The 26977-nt window shown below is 41.6% G+C and overlaps 1 protein-coding gene across 9 annotated transcripts in view; it reads left to right on the top strand.

Moving 5' to 3' along the window:
* AKT3 (AKT serine/threonine kinase 3) overlaps positions 1-26977 on the top strand; it is a 289204-nt gene that overhangs the window by 86493 nt on the left and 175734 nt on the right. The window contains exon 2 of one of the 9 annotated variants that reach the window (XM_061624610.1): positions 16469-16792. The exons of 7 other annotated variants lie outside the window; for them this stretch is intronic. The gene's annotated coding sequence lies outside the window, so the exon portion shown is untranslated. Of the gene's footprint in view, positions 1-1411; positions 1587-16468; positions 16793-26977 lie in introns of those variants that run through there. One more of the 9 variants, XM_061624612.1, reaches the window with a different exon arrangement.

Below are 26977 nucleotides of genomic sequence, written 5' to 3'. Positions count from 1 at the left end.
TTTCTTGAAGCTGTCGTGCAGTGAAGATCATGTCCACTGTCCCCCTGGAAGGATGGAAACCATTTTGAGATTTGGGGAGGACATCCTCTGAGATTGGCAGAAGCAGATTTGTGAGGATCCTTGTAAGGATTTTACCTGCGGTAGCAAGAAAAGAGATACCTCGATAGTTCCCGCAATTTGTTCTATCACCCTTCTTAAAAAGGGTGATAATTATGGCATCCCTAAAGTCTTCGGGATCTCCTCCCTCACCCAGATTTTTTCGATGAGCTTATGAAGTTGTTGTGTAAGTTCAGGCCCACCTTCTTTAAAGACTTCAGCAGACTTTGTTGTTCTTCATTTGATTGATGGCTTTACTGACTTCATCCAAATTAGGGGATACTGCAAGGTCGTCTCTAGTTTGTTGTACTATATTATTTTGTTGTTTATTATTATTATTAGTTTGTTGTACTATATTATTTTGATTAATATATATTTTTATTCTCTATATAACACCTAATGAACAGATTATTGATTATTATTAGATTAGATCGATTATTGCTGAGAGCTTTAATGGTATAATAATATGAATTTAGGTAGAATATATAAAGAAATCTTGAGCATGGAAAAAGAATACAAAGGGTAAAATAACAGCTTTAGTATGGGAAGGAAGAAAGAGAAAAAACAGATAAGAGGAATTTTATTTATTTATTTTATTTTATTCGATTTATTAGTCGCCCATCTGGCTGGAAACCCAGCCACTCTGAGTGACGTACAAAATAAAGGCATATAAACATCAAACATAAAAGTATATAAACATAAAAAACAAGCAATAAAACTAAACAACAAAGTAGAAGCTATCCCCCAACCCACACAGCCCAACCCAAAGATCAGAAAGTCCTCCTAAAGAAGCTGTGTTTGAAGGCTGGAGGGTGGGGCAAGGCAGGTGGAAGTAGCCACCCTTGATGGCAACAGAGTCACTCTCCCCTCATAGTCCTTCTCTTGAGGCAGCTCCCTTTTGAAGGCTGGAGGGTGGGGCAAGGCAGGTGGAAGCAGCCACCCTTGATGGCAACAGAGTCACTCTCCCCTCATAGTCCTTCTCTTGAGGAAGCTCCCTTTTGAAGGCTGGAGGGTGGGGCAAGGCAGGTGGAAGTAGCCACCCTTGATGGCAACAGAGTCACTCTCCCCTCATAGTCCTTCTCTTGAGGCAGCTCCCTTTTGAAGGCTGGAGGGTGGGGCAAGGCAGGTGGAAGCAGCCACCCTTGATGGCAACAGAGTCACTCTCCCCTCATAGTCCTTCTCTTGAGGCAGCTCCCTTTTGAAGGCTGGAGGGTGGAGCAAGGCAGGTGGAAACAGCCTCCCTTGATGGCAACAGAGTCACTCTCCCCTCATAAAACGGCAGCAAGAGATGAGAAGAAATTAATATGGGAAAAGAAAATTGAGACATTGCTAGAAAGGAAGTTAAGTAAAGGTAAAGAAAACCTGAAGAGCTTACTTCAAGAAAAAGAGACAAAAATGATGGAGAAAATAAACACGCTGAAATAGTTAAAAGTAATGAAAAGAAGGTGTTGGAAATGCAAACTCAGGTTCAAAGAAGAACGTGAAAAAAGGTAATTGTTTTAGATAATTGTGCCATAGTAAGTGAATTAACTATAGAAAAGAACACTACGATGGAAAATATACATAAATTGTAGTCTAAAGTGGAATTGTTCGATTCAGAATTAAGACAAGCAGATTTGAAACTGAGGGTTTTTTTGAAAGAAATAGAAGGAGATTTGGTTAACTTTGTTGAAAAGTTATCTATGGAATTTTTGCAATTAGATCAGGAATGCACAGTAGGAATTGAAGTAGCTCATAGGATAAATTCTGGATATGCTTGAAATAAACTAAGGGATTTCTAAATAAAATGTATAAGCCAGTGAGTTAAAGAAGCAATTGTTGCTAAATTAGAGCTGGTGTACCCTTGAAAATAGGGGATAAAACAATAGAAGTAATGGTTAAGAACATAAGAAGAGCCTGCTGGATCAGGCCAGTGGCCCATCTAGTCCAGCATCCTGTTCTCACAGTGGCCAACCAGGTGCCTGGGGGAAGCCTGCAAGCAGGACCCGAGTGCAAGAACACTCTCCCCTCCTGAGGCTTCCGGCAACTGGTTTTCAGAAGCATGCTGCCTCTGACTAGGGTGGCACAGCGCAGCCATCATGGCTAGTAGCCATTGATAGCCCTGTCCTCCATGAATTTGTCTAATCTTCTTTTAAAGCCATCCAAGCTGGTGGCCATTACTGCATCTTGTGGGAGCAAATTCCATAGTTTAACTATGCGCTGAGTAAAGAAGTACTTCCTTTTGTCTGTCCTGAATCTTCCAACATTCAGCTTCTTTGAATGTCCACGAGTTCTAGTATTATGAGAGAGGGAGAAAAACTTTTCTCTATCCACTTTCTCAATGCCATGCATAATTTGATACACTTCTATCATGTCTCCTCTGACCCGCCTTTTCTCTAAACTAAAAAGCCCCAAATGTTGCAACCTTTCCTCGTAAGGGAGTCGCTCCATCCCCTTGATCATTCTGGTTGCCCTCTTCTGAACCTTTTCCAACTCTATAATATCCTTTTTGAGATGAGGCAACCAGAATTGTATACAGTATTCCAAATGCAGCCGCACCATAGATTTATACAACGGCATTATGATATCGGCTGTTTTATTTTCAATACCTTTCTTAATTATCCCTAGCATGGAATTTGCCTTTTTCACAGCTGCCGCACACTGGGTCATTTTCATCGTGCTGTCCACTACAACCCCGAGGTCTCTCTCCTGGTCGGTCACCGCCAGTTCAGACCCCATGAGCGTATATGTGAAATTCAGATTTTTTGCTCCAATATGCATAATTTTACACTTGTTTATATTGAACTGCATGTGCCATTTTTCCACCCATTCACTCAGTTTGGAGAGGTCTTTTCGGAGCTCTTCGCAATCCCTTTTTGTTTTAACAACCCTGAACAATTTAGTGTCGTCAGCAAACTTGGCCACTTCACTGCTCACTCCTAATTCTAGGTCATTAATGAACAAGTTGAAAAGTACAGGTCCCAATACCAATCCTTGAGGGACTCCGCTTTCTACAGCCCTCCATTGGGAGAACTGTCCATTTATTCCTACTCTCTGCTTTCTGCTTCTTAACCAATTCCTTATCCACAAGAGGACCTCTCCTCTTATTCCATGACTGCTAAGCTTCCTCAGAAGTCTTTGGTGAGGTACCTTGTCAAACGCTTTTTGAAAGTCTAAGTACACTATGTCCACTGGATCACCTCTATCTATATGCTTGTTGACACTCTCAAAGAATTCTAATAGGTTACTGAGACAGGACTTTCCCTTGCAGAAGCCATGCTGGCTCTGCTTCAGCGAGGCTTGTTCTTCTGTCTGTTTAGTTAATCTAGCTTTAATAATACTTTCTACCAGTTTTCCAGGGACAGAAGTTAAGCTAACTGGCCTGTAATTTCCGGGATCCCCTCTGGATCCCTTTTTGAAGATTGGTGTTACATTTGCCACTTTCCAGCCCTCAGGCACGGAGGAGGACCTGAGGGACAAGTTACATATTTTAGTTAGCAGATCAGTGATTTCACATTTGAGTTCTTTGAGAACTCTCGGGTGGATGCCATCCGGGCCTGGTGATTTGTCAGTTTTTATATTGTCCATTAAGCCTGGAACTTCCTCTCTCGTTACCACTATTTGTCTCAGTTCCTCAGAATCCCTTCCTGCAAATGTTAGTTCAGGTTCAGGGATCTGCCCTATATCTTCCACTGTGAAGACAGATGCAAAGAATTCATTTAGCTTCTCTGCAATCTCCTTATCGTTCTTTAGTACACCTTTGACTCCCTTATCATCCAAGTGTCCAATCGCCTCCCTATATGGTCTCTTGCTTTGAATGTATTTATAGAATTTTTTGTTGTTGGTTTTTACGTTCTTAGCAATGTGCTCCTCAAATTCTTTTTTAGCATCCCTTATTGTCTTCTTGCATTTCTTTTGCCAGAGTTTGTGTTCCTTTTTATTTTCTTTATTTGGACAAGACTTCCATTTTCTGAAGGAAGACTTTTTGCCTCTAAGAGCTTCCTTGACTTTGCTTGTTAACCATGCTGGCATCTTCTTGGCCCTGGCGGTACGGTTGATGTTAACCCAGAAATATTACAAAAAGGAAAGGTACAGTGCCTTTCAAACATAATTAGATCCCCGAGCAACGTTCTCATATTACTGAATTACAAATAGTACATTGTAACTTCTTTCTGTATGATATTTTATTTGGAACACTGAAACTCAACATTAATTATTGTAAGGTGACATTGGTCTTATGTTGGGAAATGTTTGTAAGAAACATAAAAAACTGAAACATGTTGCTTGCATAAATATTTAACCCCCACACATTAATAATTGGTAGAGCCACTTTTCACTGCAGTAACAACTTTAAGTCTTTTGGGGTAGGTAAGTACCAACTTTGCGCACAGTGTTAGAGGGATTTTGCCCATTGTTCTTGGCAGATTCGCTCCAGGTCATTGGTTGGACTTCGCTTGTGGACTGGACTGCAATTTTCAAAGAGCTCCACAGATTCTCAATGGGATTGAGATCGGGACTGTGACTGGGCCACTGTAGGACATTCAGCTTTTTGTTCTTGAACCACTCCAATTTTCTTTGGCCTTGGGATCATTGTCCTTCTGAAAAGTGAATTTCCTCCCAGGTTTCAGTTTTTCAGTGGACTGAAGCAGGTTCTCTTGCAGTATTTCTGTGTATTTTGCTCCATCCATTCTTCCTTCAGTTTTAACAAGATGCCTAGTCTCTGCATCAGTTTTTGTACTGTTGAAATCCTTGATATTTGCAGTTGTTCATGTACTTTTAATTTATATTCCTGTAGTATGGGGATTAACAGCAGGACAACAAAAATGAATTTTGTGAGCCCTTATGATTTGCTAATGGAGTTATACTTTGAGCCTGGAAGAATAAACACCCACTGTGTAACACAGTGGTCTGAAGGCTTTATCTCCTTGCTACGTTTGAACATATTTTGCATAAATGACAAACTCATGTGGATGCCTATCTGGACATTTGGATGGATATGTATGTTTAAATGAAGATGGATGTATTGATGGTTATTGTATTTTTAATGCAAGCTGATTTTTTTCCTTTTCTCTTTCCTTTTTCTTTTTCTTTGTTAAAAGTATATATAAAAATTAAAAAGGACTGTTTGTGTGTGCATGCAACTCTGTTGATACTTGTTGACCTCTCAGTGGGTTTTCATTCCATTGAATCCTTTTGAAATGTCTCTGGAATTCAGGGGTTGGGACTCCCACTTTGTGGTGGTTCCACTGCTATCTTCCAGGATGTTTCCAGAGAGTAGCATGTATGAATTTTCCTCTGCCGTTTGGGAGGGGCTGAGCAGGGATCTGCAGGGATCAGTCTTCTTGTCCATGCTATTTACTGTCTATATGAAACTGCTGGGAGCAGTCACCAGGGGATTTCGAGTGAGGCGCCATCAATATGCTGATGATACCCAGCTCTATCTCTCTGTTCCATTGGTATCAGGGGAGGCAGTACAGGCTTTGAATCAGTGTTGGATGAGATAATGCACTTACCATAAATTAAATTTAGTCCAGACAAGATTGAGGTTTTATGTATGCGTGGTTTCTAGGTCCAGGATTTGATTGAACACCCTGTTCTGGATGGGGTTGTACTTCCCTTGAAGAAACAGGTTTGTAGTTTGGGGGTGCTCCTAAAGCTGTCATTGCCACTTGAGGTCCAGATGGTCTCAGTAGCTAGAAGTACTTGTGCCTGGCTTTGGTTGGTGTACCAACTGCATAGGTATAGCCTGGCTACAGTTATCCATGTTCTCAGCATTGATAGGGTTGCCCTTAAATATGGTCCAGAAGAGGGTGCTGGCTAGTGATAGTGGGAGTAGCCAATCTGTCACATATTAGTCCCATTCTTAGACAGATAAACTGGTTAGTTATGGTCTCTCATGCCCAATTCTAGGTGCTTCTGAGAGTGTGCCTTCACCTGTATCAGCTTGCCAATTAATTACAATTAACAGGTAGGGCTCTCTTGGTAGCTCCTTTCTGAATGAGATACACAGTGTCGGGCCCATGAAAGAGCATTTTAGCTGGTGGCTTCATTGTTGTAGAATGATCATTCTACTATGATGTGCCATGCCTCTACACTGTATTCATTTTGAGAACAGATGAAGACACACCTCTTTCATCAGGTTTTCAGAGGTGGAGAGGTATAAGGGGTGAAGTCAATTTTCATATGATACTGCTACTAAATTGGTTATATTTTATATGAAATGGTTTTAATATTTTTATTGCTTATTCTGTTTTATTTTGCTATACACCACCCTGGGACTGTTGTGGTGAAGAGAAGTATAAAAATATTTTAAATATTTTAATAATTTTCACTCCTGTGTTCTCTCTAAAGAAAGAAAAAAAGGGGGGGAAAGAAAATTGTTATAGAAATTAATTTGAGAGAGAGTTCCCGCTTCATGGAGCAGCAGTTGAGTCTAACTGGCAATTTCATTAAGTTTAGACAAAATTCAGTCCATTCATAATGGAAGAGGTTGTCAAATTGCCCACTCTGTGTGAAATCAGTATGAAACTGGAAACACCTTTTTATGAAAGCTGAATTTTAGTTTGGCTTATTGAATTTTATAGCAGAGACACAAAGGTTGAGAATAGAAGGAATGAGAAATCCAATAAAGAAAATATTTTGAAGGAGACTGACTGCTTCTTTACATGAATTTGGCAGAAGATCAGCACAATATAATTTAACAGTAATCCATTTCATTTCTGTTTTCTACTAGATATTTCAGTCAACTCACAATGAGACAGTGCTGATTTTTGTACCAGTTGCTGTTAGTCCAGATTGACTGGTAAGATCACAGGCTGCTCATTAGCTATTGGACCAAGTTCAAGGTTCTGGTTTTGGGGTACAAAGCCCTATACAGTTTGGGACCAGGATACCTGAAAAATTGTCTTACCCAATCAGTCACTACACTCTGCTGGTGACGGCCTCCTACAGATACCATCTTATCAGGAGGTCCGCTCTGCACAACATAGGAAGCAGACTTTTAGTGTAGTAGCACCTACCCTTTGGAATTCCCTCCCCTTAAATATTAGACAGGTGCCATCTCTGTTGTTGGTGCCTACTGAAGACCTTCCTCTTTCAACAAGCCTTTTCAGCGGAGACCTTATCCCAGTCTGGTCCATGTTAGAATTGCTTTTTAAGATGTTTTTAAAGATATTTTGTTTTAGTATATTTTAAAGTCTGTTTTTAACATGTTTTATAGTGTTTTTAGTGTTTTTATTTGGCCCTGGGCCTGAGGAAGGTCAGGATATAAATTTAATAAATAGTAATCATCATCATCATCATCATCACAGGGGGCTGACATAACAAAAAACGTTGTAGCACATGGTGGCTGGTTCTTCTTTTATGAGGAACTTTCTCTTCCACTTCATCTTTACAGCTGCTGTCACTGGGGGAAGCTGCTGTCTGAAAAGCCAACAATCACATTGGTTTGAGATCAGAATGCAACTCACCGCTTTTATTCCCACAAGACCTACTGAAAATATCAGTCCTGGATAAACCTATGCTTCTTTAACAAGCTAAACTCCTTAGTCAATAAGTACCTACTTCCTAAAGACTGTAATTTTTAAAAAACAAAATCTTGTTATTTATAGTTTATAGTTTGCAACTAGCACTATTATTGGACAGGTAGGAGGGGGGAAAGTGCAGGAAAAGAGCTAATTATAGTAATTGCAGCTGGTTTCAAAGTACTTCTAACAGTTTGTGCATAATGCTTACTTGAAAGCATCAAATGGGCTCTAGTTGTGAAATAGAACACCTGTTTGTTGTTGAGCATGTGTTTATGCAGATGATTGTTGTTGTCAAAGCACCTTGATGTAGAGTAGTCCTGTTTACATTTACATTCTCCCCAAAGGATTAACAGTGTTCTCTCAATAAATTTGCAGTCTATTCTCCTTTCAAAGGCTGCTGTTTGGAGGGTGGTGTGAAGGAGGCAACAAGTGCTTGCTAATCACTTGCATATACATAATTAGCAGCAGTCTGGTGCACTGGAGTCTTTGTTTAACCAGAACAATGCTGATTGGCAGCAGTAGATAACAATGACTGTGGCAAGATGTTGCCTGCTGGCTGATTTGAAGATATATTTACCTCTCTGTTTGCTACACAGTAGTTTTTTTGGTTAATAGTGCCACTTCTCTAGTTTCTTATAATTTTCTTTTGAGTTAGTAGCAAAGGTGAGCCACATAACTCACGTTGTGCTTCCACCATGACTCCAAATTAGATTTATGAAAAAACTAACATTTGTTTTTGGACTCAAAATTTGAAAGCGTTCCCACCAATCTTTACTATGTTAGTATACCCACCATACAATATCATATTGATCTATGTGTTGAACATCTGCATGAATGAGAAAGTGGATCTCAACCTTTTAATCACCACACCTCACCTGAAAAATAGGTGGTCTCAATGTACTACATAATGAAGGTTTGTTTCTTCTACAAGTATTCCACAAAAAACACTACACTACTCAAATTCTAACACACATAGCCTTTCTTTCATTCTGTAGTGCAGAATTTTATTCCAGCACAGTTAGTATTTCCACATGATCATGATGGAAGTGAGTCATGTGAGCTGAGAATCAGTTAGGTTGCAATCAGGGTGGCTGAGTAAGGTTGGTCATAAATACAATTGCAGTTTTGTTTACTGTGCATCCTCTTTAACAGCTACACGTTCGTATTTGAAAGTCCAAGTACACTATGCTAACTGGATCACCTCTATATGCTGACCAGGTGTGTGATAGCTGTGGAAAACATGAATAGCTAGGGATCGTTACTAAAGGAATTGAAATAAAGCTGTCAATATAATGGCGTTATACAAATCTATGGCGTGACCACATTTGGAATACTGTATACAGCTCACCTCAAAAACGTTAATGTAGAGTTGAAAAAGATTGAGACCAAAATGATCGAGGATGGAGCAACTCACCTGTGAGGAAAGATTACAACCTTGGAGGCTTTTCAGTTTAGAGAAAGGGGAAGTGAGAGGTAACATAATACAAGTGTATAAAATTATTGCATGGAGAGAGTTGATAGAGAAAAGTTTTTCTCCCTCTTATAACACTGGAACTCATGGACATTCAATGAAACTGAATATTGGAAGATTTAGGACGGACAAAAGAAAGTACTTCTTCATGTAGCACATAGTTAAACTATGGAATTGCTCCTACAAGGGACAGTGATGGCCACTGACATGGATGGCTTTAAAAGCGGGTTCAATAAATACATAGAGGATGAGGCTATCAGTGGCTACTATCTATTATGGCTATACTCTGACCCCACGGTCAGAGGGAGCATTCATCTGAATAGCAGTTGCTGGTAACTGCAGGAGGGGAGAGTGCTCTTGCACTCAGGTCCTGCTTGTGGACTTCCCACAGGCATCTTGGCCACTGTAAGAATACATAGAATCCTGGACTAGATGGGCGCTCTTCTCATGCTCTTACGTTGTTATATATTTAGATTGTATAGTGTATGGAAGCAAACACTGTTTCTCTTCTATGGTTAACTGCTGTCAGTGAAAACTTCACAAGCAAACTATAGACATATCTGTGATCAATAAAAATAATACATTTAGTTTAGCTGAATTATATCCAATGAAATTACACATGCTAGCCTGGAAGACTTATTCAATAAAAGTCATGCATGCACAGCTGACAAGACACAACCTATTAAAACTATATATGCAATATAATAGGGTGTTAGAAAATCACACAGTTTGCTTACATGATAAATATGAAGAAAAATAAAATAACTACATTTTTATTTAAGCGTTGGCATCATTGTCAAAACCAGTGCTCTTCTATGAAAATCACAAGCTGTAAGACACTTACTAGCCTGTTTGGTAATCTAGCCTTGAAAACATCCTCAATATCAGCATCAGAAAAAAGAATCAAGTGCAAGGCCAGTGTAGATATTTTTTTACTGTTCCACAACCTGTTAGCTGACCATCTTGAATGGAGCTCAGAGACCACAATTTGATAACTTCTGAACTGTATCAATAAAATATGTTTTATTCAAAAATGTTTTGAATTGAAGTGTGAATTGTTTGCAAGGCACTTTGTGGGTAAAGTTGCTTGCCTCTGTAGCAGTGTTCACATCCAGTCCAGATTTACTGTAGACCACAGTGAGGTGTCCTGTGCATCTTGGGATCAGTTTCAATTGATGTGGCCTGATGACGTGGACAAAGTGCTTGCAGTGATGAAGCCAGCAGCATGTCTTCATGACCCTTGCCCTTCTTGGTTTATTAAAGCTTACTGAAAGGGTGTCATCCAGAATGTGGTTAACATGTCTTTCTCAGAAGGAATTGTCCCAGTCACCCTGAAAGAGGCAGAGTGGTCCGACCACTCCTGAAAAAGCCCACCCAGGACGCATTGATTTGTGGCTATTGCCCGGTGGCAAAGGGAAGGTGATTGGGAGGATTGTGGCACAGCAATTGCAAATACTCTTGGATGAAACAGATTATCTTGACCCATTCCAATCTGAGTTTAGGCCTGGTTATGGGACTGAATTGGCCTTGGTTGCCCTGATGGTTTACCTTTACCAGGAAAAGGGCACGGGTGTATGTGTAACCCAATTATTCTTACTTGATCTTTCAGCTTTTAATACATATGGTATCTTTCTGAGCCAACTTGATGAGATGGGTATTGGAGGCACTGTTTAAGAGTGGTTCCAATCCTATATCCAGCGTTGGTGTCAGAGTGTAGCATTGGGTGATTGTATTGTGGCCCCCTGCAGTTGTGCTGTGGGATGCTGCAAGGTACCATCTTGTCCCCAAAGCTGTTTAACATCTACATGAAGCCATTGGGTGCACTCATCAGGAAATTCAGGGTGAGGTGTCAGCAGTATACTGATGATACCCAGCTGTATTTCTCAGAAACATCTGAATCATGAGAGGCCATGCAAGCCTTGGAGCAATGCCTGGACTTGGTGGTGGGCTGAATGAGGGCCAGTAAACTGATGGAGGGACTGTGAGAAGGTGCCTCCCAAGTCTGGATAATTATCCAATTGCCTGCTTTGGATAGCATCATACCCCTTCTGAAAGGTTCTTGGCGTGGAGAATGCCCCTTGATCCATCTTTGTCACTAGAGGCCCAGGTGATCTCAGTGGCTATGACTGCCTTTTACTGAGTATCCTTGTCTGACTTATGGGTGGGAAATGAAAACAGGTGCAGGAAGGAATATAGTGATTTAAACTCAGAACAGAAGCACTCCATAATGCAACTTATGCTGCAGGGCTCCACTTGTCATTTATTATGATTATATACCTGCGTTGAAAAATTTGGCTGGGTGATTCTTAATTATTAAGTAAAGTTTAGACCGTTATCTTTCTGGTGTCCTCAATTATCCACTATCAGACTACGTGATATTCCCAGTCTTTTTTTTGGCTCTACTCCCATCCTTAGGCCTTCCTTGTGAATCACAGTTCAGTTAGTTGTCCCCATCCTGTGCTCCACTTGCCATCTTCTGTCCTACCATTTATTCACTGCTAGAACAGGAGCTGTCACAATGTTGCATTGTGAAACCCAGTACACCACTATGGCAGCTTGTCCTGTTCTCACCAGGCGCCCTAAGAAGGTGAGAGACTCCCCAGCAGAAACACAGGCAGGCAGCACAGGGGCATTATCCAGGATCATTTGTATCATTACACAACAGGGTTTTGAATAATACCTTGCCAGTGCAAACTGATGAGTCAGCATACTAGTGCTTATTAGATTTTTTTTCTCTTCCAAAAATGGAGCATCTAAATTACAGCTGTCAGCTTAGTAGCACTTTGTATGAAGGACCTCCCATGTCTGAATTCCTTAAGAGTCTATGAATCTAAATTTCTGCAAAATTTGCAGAACGAATATTTCTAGGATACCATTTTTGCTACTCATCTTCTGGTCATTCCTCTCCATTTAATCTGAACCTTCATATTGGTATCCACATGGTGACTTCTTGCTTTGCCTATTGTGGACATGTGTGGACCTTCCCCCAGTATATATTCACGCCAGTAATGAATATATGAAATAGTACTGGACTTAGTATTAATTTCCAGGGTGTTCCTTTGGATACATTTTGATCTATTTCTACATTTGGTCAATTCATTATTCTTTTTGGAGTGCTTTTATGTATTCACTTAATGGTAATTCACACTGATTGTTCTTTTTTAAAGGAGCATCTTATGCAAGTGTAAATAAAAAGATCTCGTTGAAGTCTTTATATACTATGTAGAGTGTCTTTTATTGCCTATTTAAACAGTTTCTTTATAAAGGAAAGAAAATATTTGAGGAGGCAGAGGGTTGGACCCAGATTTCTCTTCTACAAAAATGAAGGGCTACTTCTGTTGGCTGAAAAATCTGGTGAAGGCTCTCTGGTGAGCGGAGGCAACTTTTTCTGATTCCTCCTGCAGTCCCCAATGCCACCTCCCACCATATTTCACAGGGTCCTCCAATCTTCTGAAGCAGCTTTCCAGGGGCATAGGGGGCTGCAGGGGAAAGGAGGAATTGGTGAAAATACTCTCCGTATCCCCTACCTCCAGTGCAAGTGGAACTCTGGTCATTACATACCTAGATGTAGCCTAGACTTTCCTATTTCTTAAAGGAATAAGCTAGGCAGCCTAACTTGTTTCAGTTAAATTCATGGGAAGCATTAAGGGCAAGAATGAGTCCTGCCAGCAAAGGATAAGCATAGGACAATGCTTGCATAACTAAACATAGAATTATTTGAGAGTGTCAACAAATGTGAGGATAGGGATGATTTAGTAGACATTATAATCTTGAATCCAATACAGCTAAAGTTTGTCATGACTAAATTAATAAGATTTGGATCCTTCGATTTTCAAAAAGCTTTTATGAAAGTCCCACAGGGTCGTAAGGAAACATAGCATGCATATGACAAATAACAGTTCGGTGTATTAGATCAATATCTGGTTAAATGACAAAGAATAGAGCAAGGATAAACTAATAGTTTTCACAATAAAGGGATATAAACAGTGGCCATCTTTATGGTGTTTTATTAAATCAGAAAAGTTGCAATTACACACAAAAATAAAAAAATCTTAATGATCTGAGTAGGGCTTAATCACCCTGTGACAGTTTTGTGACTCCAAAATACAATAGAAGGATGCAATTTCAAGAAAAACGTACTCTGTTCTAACTGCGTGTTTCTTCTAGAAAGCAGGCTTTCCTATTTATTAATTCTTGCAAACTCAACTGGTTTGGCCATAACATTCTTTTATCAGAGGAAGGGAAGCACTTTCCTGCTATTGGGCCAGTACAATTTTCACTGTGCCAATGTTTGCTGGTGGCAACATAATATTTTTGTCGCCAGGTTAAAACTTTACTGAGGAATTTGATGGCTTGTGATGGGCTCTTCTATTAGTTATTGATTTCTGACCTGGGTTTGGTTATTCTGCCAGCGTGGATTGGGTTAATTCTTGTGGAGTTGTATGATTTTTCAGTATTATATGGATATATTGTTTTATTGGTTGGTTTTTAATTTAATATACTTTATATTTCTGTAAGTTGCCTTTTACTTGTCTTTTGAGAAAGGTGTCTAGCAAATTTAATAAATAATAATTAAAGCTTCAATTTAGATATCCTGATAGCATCCCTCTACATAATTTATTACAATTATTTCTGACCTGCCTTTCAGGATACAAACCCAAGGGAGCATATAAGCCACAAAAATACATTAATAAAATCACAATAGCAATATTAAAATATAGCCATTCTTCCCACAAGGTAGCTAGTGGTAAATGGGCTTGTAGGGAGAGGAAAAGGTCTAGTTGCAGGAGGCCTTGATGTCTTCTGTGCCTTCCTTCCTCCATCTCCTGGAATCCTTCCTACAGTGGAGTTGGAGATAGATGGCCTTGTGGCAGTGGAGGGAGGAGGGGAAGTCCAAATGGAGCAGACTGTGGTCTTCCCCTGTCTGCCTTCTTCTCAGTTTGTGCTTATTCATGGGAGTTCTGGAAATTTTGAAGCAGTGGTAGAAAAAATGTTTTTGTTACTATATTTAATTTTGCCTCCTGCTGTATCCCTTTTCCAAATTTTTATTTAGATCTGTAAACAACTTATTCATAGATTTTCACTGTCCACCCTGCAATTTTTAAAATCACTTTTCCTCCTCTGGCCTCATGGGGAATGTGCACATTAAATGTGCATATATCACATTAATCCGGTATATTCTCTAGCCATTATGCATAATTCTCAACAGACCTTGGGGAATGTACATATCTTGACTGGAGAATGTACAGAATTCAGGCGATATATGCACATTCCCCAAGGCCTGTTAGGGATTAAGAGTCCACAGTTAACATCTAGTGCATATTTCCTTACTTTTGCAGGTCATTAATTCTTGAGTGTGTGTGCTTACATCAAAAAGTGTTCTCCAGGCAGGTTTATATGTTAAATCATCACTTTTTCCCCATCCCCAGTCACATGGATCCCGTACCTGAGGTTTGCTGGTCAGGCGATTTCTCCAGATGTTACATTGAAAAATTGCTATTTTAAAGTGTTGAAACTATGCCTCTGTTGTTGGCAGAATGTTTTCTATGGTTCGGTTAATCTGTGTAAAAAGAATTCTTCTGATCGTTTAACAACCTGCCCTTCCTCCCAGAAGGAGCCCAGGGCGACAAACAAAAGGCACTTTAAAACATCTTAAAAACAAGACTTTAAAACATCTTAAAACAAAACATCTTTAAAAACATATTAAAACAAAATATCTTAAAAACATCTTTAAAAAATAACTTTAAACAATCTTAAAAAGCATGGCTGGGATAGGCCTTTACTTAAGAGGCTTGTTGAAAGAAGAAGGTCTTCAATAGGCGCCAAAAAGATAAGAGATGGTGCCTGTCTAATATTTAAGGGGAAGGACTTCAAATGTATCAGTGCCACAATACTTAAGGTCCCCTTCCTATGTTGTGTAGAATGGACCTCCTGATAAGATGGTATCTGCATGAGGCCCTCACCTGCAGAGCATAGTGATTGACAGTATACAGGGAGTAAGATGATATTTCAGGTGTCCTGGTTCCAAGCGGTGTGGGACTTTGTACACCAAAACGTAAACCTTGAACATTGCCTGGAAGCTAACAGCCAGCTAGTGCAATTCTTTTAGCAGCAGGGTAACATGTTGGCAATTCCCTGCCCCAGTGAGCAGTTGTGCCACTGCATTTTGCAGCAGCTGCTGCTTCTGAACCAACTTTAAGGGCAGCCCCACATAGAGCACATTATAGTAATCCAGCCTGGAGGTTACCAGTGCATGGATGACAGTGGTCAGGCTTCCAGTCCAGAAATGGCTGCAACTGTCTTACCAGCTGAAACTTTACATTATCTGCGGCACTAGTAGCATGGTACATTAAATCCACAAAATGCTGAACTTAAACAAATGCTGGGCAGTCAGATGTTACTGTTGTTGGGATGTTGGAATATTCTTTGAGAGCAGAATTGTTACCTCACGAAATGACAGCCATGTCTTCCGTTTCTTTCCAATGCCAGAAAAGGACGAAATGGTATCACATCCTGTAAAGGCGTGTAAAAAGGGAAATCAGGTCTGGTATACCACATGGTAGTTTTGAATATTATTATTTATTAAATTTATATCCTGCCCTTCCTCCCAGTAGGAGCCCAGGGCGGCAAACTAAAACACTCTAAAACATCATAAAAACAGACATTAAAATGTATTAATACAAAACATCTTTAAAAACGTCTTTTTAAAAAAGCTTTAAAAACATCTTAAAAAGCAATTCCAACACAGACACAGACTGAGATAAGGTCTAAAGAAAGGCTTGTTGAAAGAGGAAGGTCTTCAGTAGGCACCGAAAAGATAACAGAAATGGCGCCTGTCTAATATTTAAGGGGAGGGAATTCCAAAGGGTGGGTGCCACTACACTAAAGGTCTGCTTCCTATGTTATGCAAAACGGACCTCCTGATAAGATGATATCTGCACCTCACCTGCAGAGTGTAGTGATCGACTGGGTATATAAAGGATAAGAAGATCTTTCAGGTATCCTGATCCTAAGATGTATAGGGCTTTGTACACCAGAACCTTGAACTTGAAACTTGAAATTTGTGGACAGGTAGATACTGCAGATGCCTTTCAGTTGCATAATCAGTCAAGTTCTTGTAAGTCTGTAGTGCATGAGATGCCAACATTGCTATCATGAATACCTCAGAGTCCACAGTTTTGACTATAACCTTGTGACCATTCTTGGCTGCATTCCACATGCGTAACAGAAGCCATACATCATCTTCCTCATGCAGTGATGGTGATATGGAGGCTACACTATCCTCATCACCTCTGTGTCCTTGTATGTACATAATACTTGCTTTCTGTTTTTTTTGTATCATAATTAAATTCTTCACTAACAGACTAAAAAGTTCTTTATTTTTATCTTCTGCCAGGAACTGTTTGATCTCCTGAACCTCTAAACTGTCGTGTGTCTGATTTCCACCTTCCCCTCAAATACTGGTCAAAACACTACATCCACCCAGCTATTTTCAATCTTATCTGTACATAGGGTTCAACAACACATTCACTGTACAGCTGGAATGTTCGATTTCTTCCTAGTGTAAGCATATGAACAAGAGCAACTCCATCAATAATAAGAGCAGATGCATCTGACTGCAAAGAAACCTAGCTGCTAAAATTGCAGGTTTGTTCAATACAAGAAACAAAATCAGATGTCCTGGATGGCTTCAGCAGGTTCCCAAATTCTGAAATGGAAGGTGAATATCAGTTGTTTGCATGCAAAAATAATTCTTTCATATCTCCATGTCTCACTTGACTGGCGACATACAGTTTAAGAGGTCTACTAATTTTTATTTATCTTTGGACTTCAGTGTAACTTTCTGAGGGCTGAATGATAGAAGATTGTTGCATTTAATAACGTCATGAATTGATACAGTTCCGAATATCAAATCATCTTTGATGTATGCTGCGTACTGGTCTTGCCCTTCCGTGTAAGCATTCATGACAGAATTGTGTAATGTTCATTCATAACTATTCTGTTATTGTTGATGATAGGAAGTTCTTTATCTTTGAAAGGGTTACCAAGTTCTTCAACTACCTTCACTAAATCAACTATATGTTTCTGGAAGCTTTTTGCAAAAAAACAGCTATCTTCATGGTGTTTATTTCTAGAGAGTCACCATCATGATCTAAGTTAGTGACTTCTTCAGATTTGGAGATAATGTGTGTTATTTCTGGACCTCCAGTCATCCACTCAGCAATGCACTTTCATTACTGAGAAGTAACAATGCTGTGCCATCTGTTTTTACCATTTTGTTGTTTTGCTTGTGAATTTGATCATGAGCCATGCATGAGGTTCCTTGTTGCCTTCCTACTTGTGAAGTTTTCTTTTTCAAATTCACTGTACACATCGGGTGAAAGCCTGGAACTGTTGAAAAGTGTGTACAAATATGGATAACCATCTTGCATAATTCATGCGGTCTAGAGAAAAATTCAAGGGCATATATTTGCTAGATAGGGCTGGAGGACATTTCTGGTTAAGGATGGCTCCACCTACTGGTTGTGACAGGCAAGGTCTGGAAACTTCTTAGTCTCCTCTCCGGGGGTCGGAGGAGTCATCCCGCCCTCCAGACTGGCCCTGCCTGTGGCCTGTGAAGGTTGAGTCTTTTCGTTTTCTCTGCTCAGAACTTCCTTTTGCCTCTTATTTTTGCTGTTTTTCCCCTGTTCTTTCTGCTTTCAGTCATTCTCCTCTCCTTAATGTTAGCTATTTCTCTCTTCTGTCTCCATCCTTTACTGTTTTCTCCCCCCCCCCGCCGCCTTCACTTCTTGGGTCCGGGGGCTTGGGAAGATCGTTTAGTCCAGCTGGGCAGTTTGGCGCCGTGTGAGGAGTTCTTGAGAGCAACGGAGCATGGCTTGCCGTAGTACTTTAGCAACAGCGGCAGCCACTTTTGAAGGGAGACCGACTTCTTGCTTCATGGAGCCGCGTTTTTGCCACACTCGTGCTGAGTGGGATCCGGCTGTCCCCCTCTTCCGCGGAAAAGGTGTGCTGCCTGGGGGTATCTACCCCAAAATTGGATTGTGCATGGCAGCAGGGGGTTGAGTGGCACCCGCTATGGCTGTTTGCCATTGCAGTGGTTTCCCGCGGCTGCCACTTTATGGCTTTGCATGCCTCTTCCTCGTTCTCCCGCCAAGACTTCTGTCACACGGGAGATATGATGGATTCTCGTGAGCTGCCAGTGCAAGACCCAACAAGCTATCAGCCTGTGCTCTCTCCAACCTTAAGCAGGGGCAGTGGGAGGGTGAGTATTCCTGATGAAGGTATGGAAGTTTCCCCCCCCCCGATTCTCAGTTGCCCAAGTTCATGTCTGGGGTCAAGGAGCTTATCTTCTTTGAAATCAGTGGCCCCATTCACCATGTCCTTAAAAGTAAGCGGGGCAGGCTCTCAAGCAGGCGATCCCATGAGGGATAGTGGAGGCGCAGATGTCACTATAGTGACTAATGCAGGGAGAGGAGATATAGCAGTTTGCCATCGCGGTACAGCTATACCAGATCCCCCTCTCATTCTACTCTAGCCATTAGCTGGGGTGGCACGCCCCCTAACATCAACCTGGGTGGCATACTCCCATTCCCTATCATATCGTGGGCGGGTTCAGACAGCGCCCATGGCAGGAGACAAGGATCTCACTGGATGCGATGGACTGGTAGAGGGTGTTATGAGTCAACAGGACTGATCAGATGCTCAGACTCATGCGTACCCCATACCCACTATGGTCCAAGGGTTGCAGGTACAAGGAGAGTTGCCCAAGCAGGTCTATGGCCAACGGGGTATTGTCTGATTTGGATGATTCCCCTGAACCTGACAAGGAAGGGGGGGAGTCATCGGGAAATGATCTAGAGGCGACCCAGGTGCAACCTAGGCTCTTTGCTCCAGAGGTTTTTCAATCCCTTCTTCTGAAGGCATGCAGAGTGCTGCAGTTCTCAGAAACTGAGGGGGGAGGCGATGCCCATGCCCAGTCGAATTCAGCGGAAGCTAAAAAGGCTTTCCTTCGACTGGTGCGAAGCTGGTTATTGTCCTCAGGGTTTTGATGATGTGTGGGACGCAGAATGGGCGTTCCCATGTAAATAAAAGCTGCCTACTAAATAGGGAAAGTCTCTATTCTGGTTAGATGTTATATATATTCCCAGGATATTAAGGGGCCTCTCCCTACATGAAGGAGACATACGAGCCAGGGCAACCCGGAGCTACAACTTATATTTGGAGGAAATCCCACAGATCTTCTTTTGGCAGCCATTTTGTGGGATCTCATCCTTTGAGCTTCTCCAGCAGTTTATCCCAGCAGTTTGTACTCAGTTCTCGTGGAACCAGCCAAGAAGAAATCTGAGGCTGCTTCTTTTCTAAGTTTTCAGGGGACGAATTGGAATCCACATCTGATATTTTACCCCTGGCTCCTTGGCTCTGGCTAGGCAGTTTTTCAGGTAAATTAAGGAACAGTCTGTGGCACCCGAGCCCTCGTCCCATCTCCTGGCCACAGGGCATGGCATAAAATAAAATAAAAATGTTCCCTTCTGCTCCTGCCAAACAGCCTACAGAGGTGGTTTATTTTTCTACACCCCTTCAGTACTGTCTGGAGGGCTGAGTGGGTTCTCTTCATGATGTTTTTGAATTGGTCTAGCTTTCCCTGGTTTCTGCCTTGATGGCTGATGTGAGGTCCCTTTACCCAGAGGTTGTCAGCTGGAACAAAGGGTGCTTATCAAGATTTGGGGGGGGATTGGGGATGCCTAAGCTTAGGTGACAAGATATTCCCTCTTCTTTGTGTTCTAGCCCTGATGCAATTGCTTGAGTCAAGGCGTGGGACTGTGGATATGTATAGTGTACTCACTGGAGAAAGGCTATAGATCATGTCAGATGGTGGTCATCCAAAGACCTAGTGTGTTCCCTTTATGTGGAAGGGTTACACAAAGTGACTCCCTTAAATCTAGTCAACCTTCAGGTTGGCTATGTCTGTTCCCTCCTCCCTCGGAAACATAAGGGGTGAAATATCTGGGAAGAAATTTTAAAGTATTTCAGGTTTGTTCCCGTGGAAACGTTAGATTTTTCTCCTCAGAACAGACAGAGACATGAGTAATCTGGGCTGAGACATTTAGAGAGCTGATTCTCTCTCTTAAAGGCCTGAAAAGGTAGACCCAGGGAGCATTGCCGGGACAACAACAGAGGAGCCTAGTGGCTCCTCTAGGGGGCCACAGTTGGAAAGTATATAAATGGAAAACCCTCAAAGCTTTTCTTGAGGATTCAAAAAGTTATTACACCCCCTCCCTCCAGGAGAAGGCCCACAACTCTTACGTGTGGGAGTATTTGCAAGAACAGTTGGTTCATCTCAATAGCCGCAGTTTGGAATAAATTCAGATGATTACCTGATGAAGAGCCAGTGTGGTGTAGGGCCAGTCACTGCCTGTCAGCCTCAGAGGAAGGCAATGGTGGGCCTCCTCTGAGTGCCGCTTGCCATGAAGCCCTATTCATGGGGTCATCATGGGTTGGAATCAATTTGAAGGCAATCACCTTACGAATCCTTGTGGAGTCTGAGCGCCTCCCCCCCCCCCCCAGGATGGTGGTTAAGTGTCCTGATGGATGAAACTGAAATATGGGCTTGTCTCTTTCCCCAGTTTCATGAGGCTATAGCCTTAGACATTGAAAAAGTTACATTTGCCTCTGTGTTGTCAGGGCTTCAGTATACTGGCTTACGGTATACACAGCTTCGGAAGAGCTCAGTTTTTTACACCATAGGTGTAACTTAGCTTGCACATATTGGCCCACTCAACCTCAGAGGCTATTCTGTTTTTTCTGCCTGAGCCTTGGCAGTTCAGTATTAATTAAAATGTATGTTTTCCATGAGAGCCAGTGTGGGGCAGTAGCTGGAGTGTTGGGCTACAACATGGGAGCCCATGGTTCGCATCCCCACACGGCCGTGGGGCTCATTGGGTGACCTTGGACCAGTCACTGCCTCTCAGAGGAAGACAGTGGTAAGCCACCTCTGAGTAGCGCTTACCACAGAACCCCTATGAACACAACCAAAGGATTTATGGGGTCGCTATAAGTTGGAATTGGCTTGAAGGCAGTCCACTTACATTTATGTGTTAAATATAGCATAAATTTCTTTATTCTTCTCTTTCACAGATAATCCCTGTCCGAGGATTGGTTTAATAGAATCAGGGAGCATAAAATGCTTGTTTCTATATTGTTTAATCAAGAGGAAAAGCAGCCTCTATTTTGTCTTTTTTGTCCCTTTAAACAAAGTTTGATTATGGGGATGGTTGGCACTGAACAGGTCTACATGACATTGCAAGTGTCTGCCAGCACAAATAAGTGTGAGAAGCTGCATCTAGCTGCAGAAGCTTATGCCTCAGAGTTTTGAATAAGGTCAAACCATTCTGACATATAAATAACAAACTTTACCAGTGTTCATTGGGCATGCTCTTTCTGACCTAATCGCAGGAGGATGTCAGGCTATAAACTGATGGTTGAGATCCATCCCCTGGTCCTTTCAGTAGCTTCTGCTTCCATTCCGAGATCACATTCCAGCAAAGGTGAGAATTTGGGTGTCCATTCCAAACCTGGCTTAGAGGGAGCTACAGTGGTAGTTGTTTCTCTCCAATTAATGGAGTGTATGATGGACAGCTTGGAGGCTGAGCGGATCGGGTTGAGAGACAAGGCTTTTTTGGGGGAAAGTCCTGGATATATTATTGGCCTCACGTAAACAGTCTACTAATAGGGGTTTCTCTCCCACCTGAAGGGTGTTTTTGAGCTGGTGCTCAAAAATCTCAGTGGATCCATTATCCAGAAGCGTTCAGGCTTTCCTGGTTTTTTTACACTCAGGGTTGGACAAAGGGTTTAGTGCAGCTATCAGGTGCCAGGCAGCTTCCCTCAGTAGAATATTCTCTAGTCTGGGGGTTCCCTGTTGTCTTTAAACTGCTTGCGCTAAGCATTTTCTTAAAGGGGTGGTTCTCGTTTCTCCGCAGACGGTTCACAGGTTTCCGACCTGGAACCTAAACTGGATCTTGTTGGCACTAACAGGCTCACTCTTAGAGCCTAGGGCCACCTGCCTTCTGAACGCCTTGAATTATACGACAGTATTTTGGTGGCCATCACATCAGTTTTTTATAGGTCTCAGGAGGTGGACTTGCTGTCTTTCTGCCAATTTCCTTCCTGCACTCAGGAGGTGGCACGTGTTGGACGTTAGGGGAGCTGCACACTGGAGTTTAGACATCCCAAATCATAGTTTCTGTCTTTCTTGGGGAACTCTAAGGGAAGAAGGTGTTTACCTCTTCCATCTCTCACTGGTTAAGGGCGGCCATAGCTCAGGCCTATGAGACATTGGGTAAGGACCCTGTTTTTAGCGCTTTGTTTGCCGCCCTGGGTTCCTGCTGGGATGAAGGGCGGGATACAAATAAATAAATAAATAAATAAATAAAGCCGGTACCACAGCACATTCTGTTAGAGGGGCATCTGCCTCTGCATCATGCAAGGGCAGGTTCCCAATCATGGACATCTGTAGGGGGACACGTGGGCCTCTCCACACACCCTCATTAGACATTATGAATAGATTCCTGTTTCCCAGACAATGCCGTGTTTGGTAGCAAGGCGTTCCAGAAGGTGTTAAATCACTAGTTTCACACAGAGGAAGCCCACCCTGGGGATGTCTATACTGCTCTGTTGTATCCCTAACCTGGAATGTCCTCCAGCCCTATCTAGTAAAAATGGAAATTTTCCTTACCGTGAATTTCTATTTGTAGATAGGGCTGGAGGACATTCCACCCACCTCTCCTTCCTCTGTTATGGCCTTCTGGAGCGAGGGGTTGGGGGCTTGAGGCATTCTGCTAGTGTCTTACATTTTCCCACAATGTCTAGCACTGGATGTATCTCATTTTGTGTGAAGTTTTTCTCCAGTTGTCTGTTTTTGTCTCTGGTTCTTACCTTTTCCTAGTTACTACTTTGTACAGGCATTTGCTTAATAAATGTCTGCATAGTTGGCATTGATGGGGTTGAGGAGTTCTTGCTCTGTCAGCTCAGTCTGGAGGGCAGGATGACTTCTCCCCCCGGAGAGACTAAGAAATTTCTAGACCCTGCCTGTCACAACCAATAGGAGGAGCCGTCTCTAACTAGGAATGTCCTCCAGCCCTATCTACAAATAGAAATTCACAGTAAGGAAAAATTCCATTTTTTGGAGTGTGGCAATGAAATCTGAAATATTACGTTGGTGTATACTTTGTATAAACACGAGAAGAAGAGCTTCCAGCTTTATAGTTGTTTTCCTGAATTTGAATTGACCTGATTCCTGTTACCTTCTTTCAGCCCACTCTAAAAAGCTCTTCCTAGTTTATTGTTATATGCTTCCACCTAAAGAATATGAAGGGCTACAATGCTAACCTCATGCGCGTGTCTGCTTCTTTTTCATGCAGTAACTTCAGAATGCTGTCTACTCTTCCTAATGTTGTAATACCACTTTCTGCTAAGTTGTCAGTTCAGCCACTACTGTCTAACCGTGTACCAATCATTCAAATTACAGCCATTTTTATGTGCAGGTCCCCTAGCATGAAGCTTCCTCAGATGTTTCAGAATAGATCCTCTGAATTTTCTTAGCAATGACATAGGGCTGGTCTGCTGTTATAACTGGTATCTGTCTTGGATTAATCTTTCTAAGAATAGTAATTATAATGTTCATGATATGAATCATGGATGGAGAATTAATTTCATCTCTTAGTAGTGGAGGTAGAACTGATGTGCATTTCACTTTGTGGACTTCAGAATTCTCTTTTACGGGAATTGAAGGCTGCCCGTGAGATAATTTCACCATGCTGTTCACCAGTGTTTCTGATGTATTCTAACCAGTTTTTCATTTATTGGGAAGGATCCATATGTTTATCTTCAGTTGTGTAATTTACCAATTATAATGAAACGTCACATGAAGGTTTTGGCATTGGAGGAGGTGTTATATACCACTTGGCAAGGATATTTCACTTTTATCTTTTGGATTTCCTATGTTGAAAGTGGTGTCACAGCCATATTTTCTGGTGAGTATGAATATGAGGGATATGTTGGAGCCATGGCAGGAGTCCACAGATGCACTGGAGGTGTATTATGGTCTATAGTATCAATTGCAATGCATGTGAATACATTATGAATCTGTTAGGTCCCAGTCAGGGGAGTCCTCATCAGAGGAGCCTTTGTCAGAGGAAGACTAGGAGGCTCCGGTCTTGGTCCCAGCCCTGTCTCAGATTCCATTTGAGGGTGAGGAGCCAGGGTCCTATGATGAGTCTCAGGAAGGGCTGTCTGCACCTGGGGCAAGATCAGTCTCTGACATTGAGACTGAACAGGTCCTAGACCAAGGGAAAGACATTGCTTGAAATGCGAGCTGGAGACCCAGTGCATCTTGAGGAGTGCCCAACTACAGGCCCAGACTCCTTGGGAGTAAAGGGTCCTCGGGAGTAAAAGCCTGACTGCAGGTGATCAGTGGGAGTCAGCTGAGGTTTGGGGTGTGGTTCCAACAGCTCCAGCATAAAAACCCCATGCTAGGCTGGAAGGGCTGCTGGAACAATGTCTATACTGCTGACCTTTAATTTATTTATTTATTATTTATTTGCAGATTTATATCCCGCTCTAGTTCAGAGAATCCAAATTCAGAGCGGTGAACAAAGTAAATAATTCACTAGTACAGAATCATACAAAGTATAACAATAATTGCTAAAAAGTCGGAGACGTTTCCCTTTAAAAATTAAAAGCTTGATAAAATAAAAAAGTTTTGGTCCGACGATGAAAGTCCATAAGAGAGGGAGAGAGCCATACCTCAAGTAGTAGATTGTTCTAAAAGGTAGGTGCTGCGACAGAAAAAGCTTGTTTTCTAATGGCCATTTAGCGGATGGTAAAAGTTGATGGAACCCTAAGGGTGTATTCAGCACTTGATCTCATGGGCCGATGGGTTTTAAATTTAAAGAGACGGTTCACTAAATACGTCGGTGCTAATCCATGTAGGGCTTTAAACGTTAGAACCAGTAACTTAAACTGGTGTTGAAATTCTATGGGGAGCCAATGTAGATGATATAGAAGAGGCGTGGTATGGGCCCGAGGAGCTGGAGCTGCCTCTTGCTTGCCCCTGACCTCTGTTGCCCACAGATGCTTGGCTCCTACCTTGAACTGCTCTGACCTTGCTTCTGGCCTGATCCTTTGTTGTTGTGGACTCTGGTTTTGGACTGGCCCTGGATAATGCCTTGGTGTTGCCCTCAACTGAATTAAAGCTGGGAAGTCTTCTGCCTCCTGAGGATCCTGTTGAGAACAGGACAGAATTACATTCAGATGACAAACAGCATATATTGGTCATTAACTTATATTGAGAAGTGTGATGCTATAAAAGGCTACAGAATTCAGTATATAAATGTTCAGTGCTTTATACTTGCATCTGTAATAGGTTGTCTGTATTTTGAAAAATGAAAACAAAAGCAGAACAACAATAATTATATTTGATGTAGTCATGCAGATAAGCTAAATATATAATATGTATGGCAAAATTCTAATGTTTGTTGTAGTAAATTCAGTTACCTTTCCAACAATAGTTTGCACATCAAAATTGAGTAGTTCTTGAGATATTTACAGATAAAATATATAGTGTATTGGTCATTTTGATGACAGCATCACAGCTTGATGTAATCTTTTCTGGGATAGTGTTGTTGTGAGAATAAAATGGAGAGGTAGGAGAACCATGTATGCCACCTTGAACTCCTTGGAGGAAAGGTAGGATAGGAATGTAATAATAAAGAAATTCTCCACTGTGAAGAAAGATGCAAAGAATTTGCTTAGCTTCTCTACAGTCTCCTTATATTACTTGAGCACACCTTTGACTTGCTTGTCATTCAAGGGTCCAACTGCCTTCCTAGACCATCTCCTGTTTTTTAATGCTTTGTTTTAATGCATTTAACTGTTGCTGGTTTTTAGATTTTTAACAATATGCTCCTCAAATTCCCTTTTCGCTTCTCTTATTGTCTTCTTGCATTTATTTTGCCAGAGTATGTGTTCCTTTTTATTCTCCTAATTCAGGCATCCAGTTTTTGAATAGATTCTTTGACTCTGCTTGTTAACCACACCGGAATCCTCTTGGCCCTGGTGATATCTTTTCTTATCTGTGGTATACTCTCCAGTTAAACTTCTAATATTGTATTTTTTATACAAATCCCAAGCATTTGGGAGTGATTTGACCCTCCAGTCTTTGTTTTTCTTCTTTCTTTTTACGAACCCCCTCATTTTTGGGAACTTCCCTCTTTTGAAGTCAAAAGTGACTGGGTTGGATTTCTTGGCAATTGGCCATTTACATGTATGTTTAATAGCACTATGGTCGCTGCTCCCAATCGGTTCAACAACACTTACATCTCACATCAAGTCCTTGGCACCACTTAAGATTAAGTCCATGGTCGCCGTCCCTCTAGTCAGTTCCATGACCAACTGTTCTAGGGCACAGTCATTTAGGATATCTAGAAATTTTACCTCTTTGTCATGACTGAAACACATTTGTAGCTGGTCTATATCAAGCTAGTTTGAGTCACCCATTACTACAACATTTCCTAGTTTGGAAGCTTCCTCTGTTTCATTTTCATCTCAAGATCTCCCTGAGCATTTTGGTTGGGACAATAGAACGTTCCCAGTACTAAATTACTCTTGGTGGCTGGTAGCACCACCCACAATGATTCTGTGCAGGAGTCTGCCTCTTTTGTGGTTTCTAGCTTGCTGGATTCAATGCCCTCTTTCATGTATAGAGTGACACCACCTCCAATATGTCCTTCCGATATAGTTTACATCCAGGGATAGCCGTGGTTTTCTCCTTTCCACCATGTTTCTATTATGCTCATTCTATTAATGGTGCCCTCTAAGACCGAGTACTCCAGTTGTCTCATCTTCGCTT

This window comes from Rhineura floridana, chromosome 4, assembly GCF_030035675.1.
Source record: "Rhineura floridana isolate rRhiFlo1 chromosome 4, rRhiFlo1.hap2, whole genome shotgun sequence".
Classification (NCBI taxonomy): Eukaryota; Metazoa; Chordata; class Lepidosauria; order Squamata; family Rhineuridae; genus Rhineura; species Rhineura floridana.
Note: the sequence above shows the minus strand (reverse complement) of the source record. Positions and strands in the feature narration are given on the sequence as shown.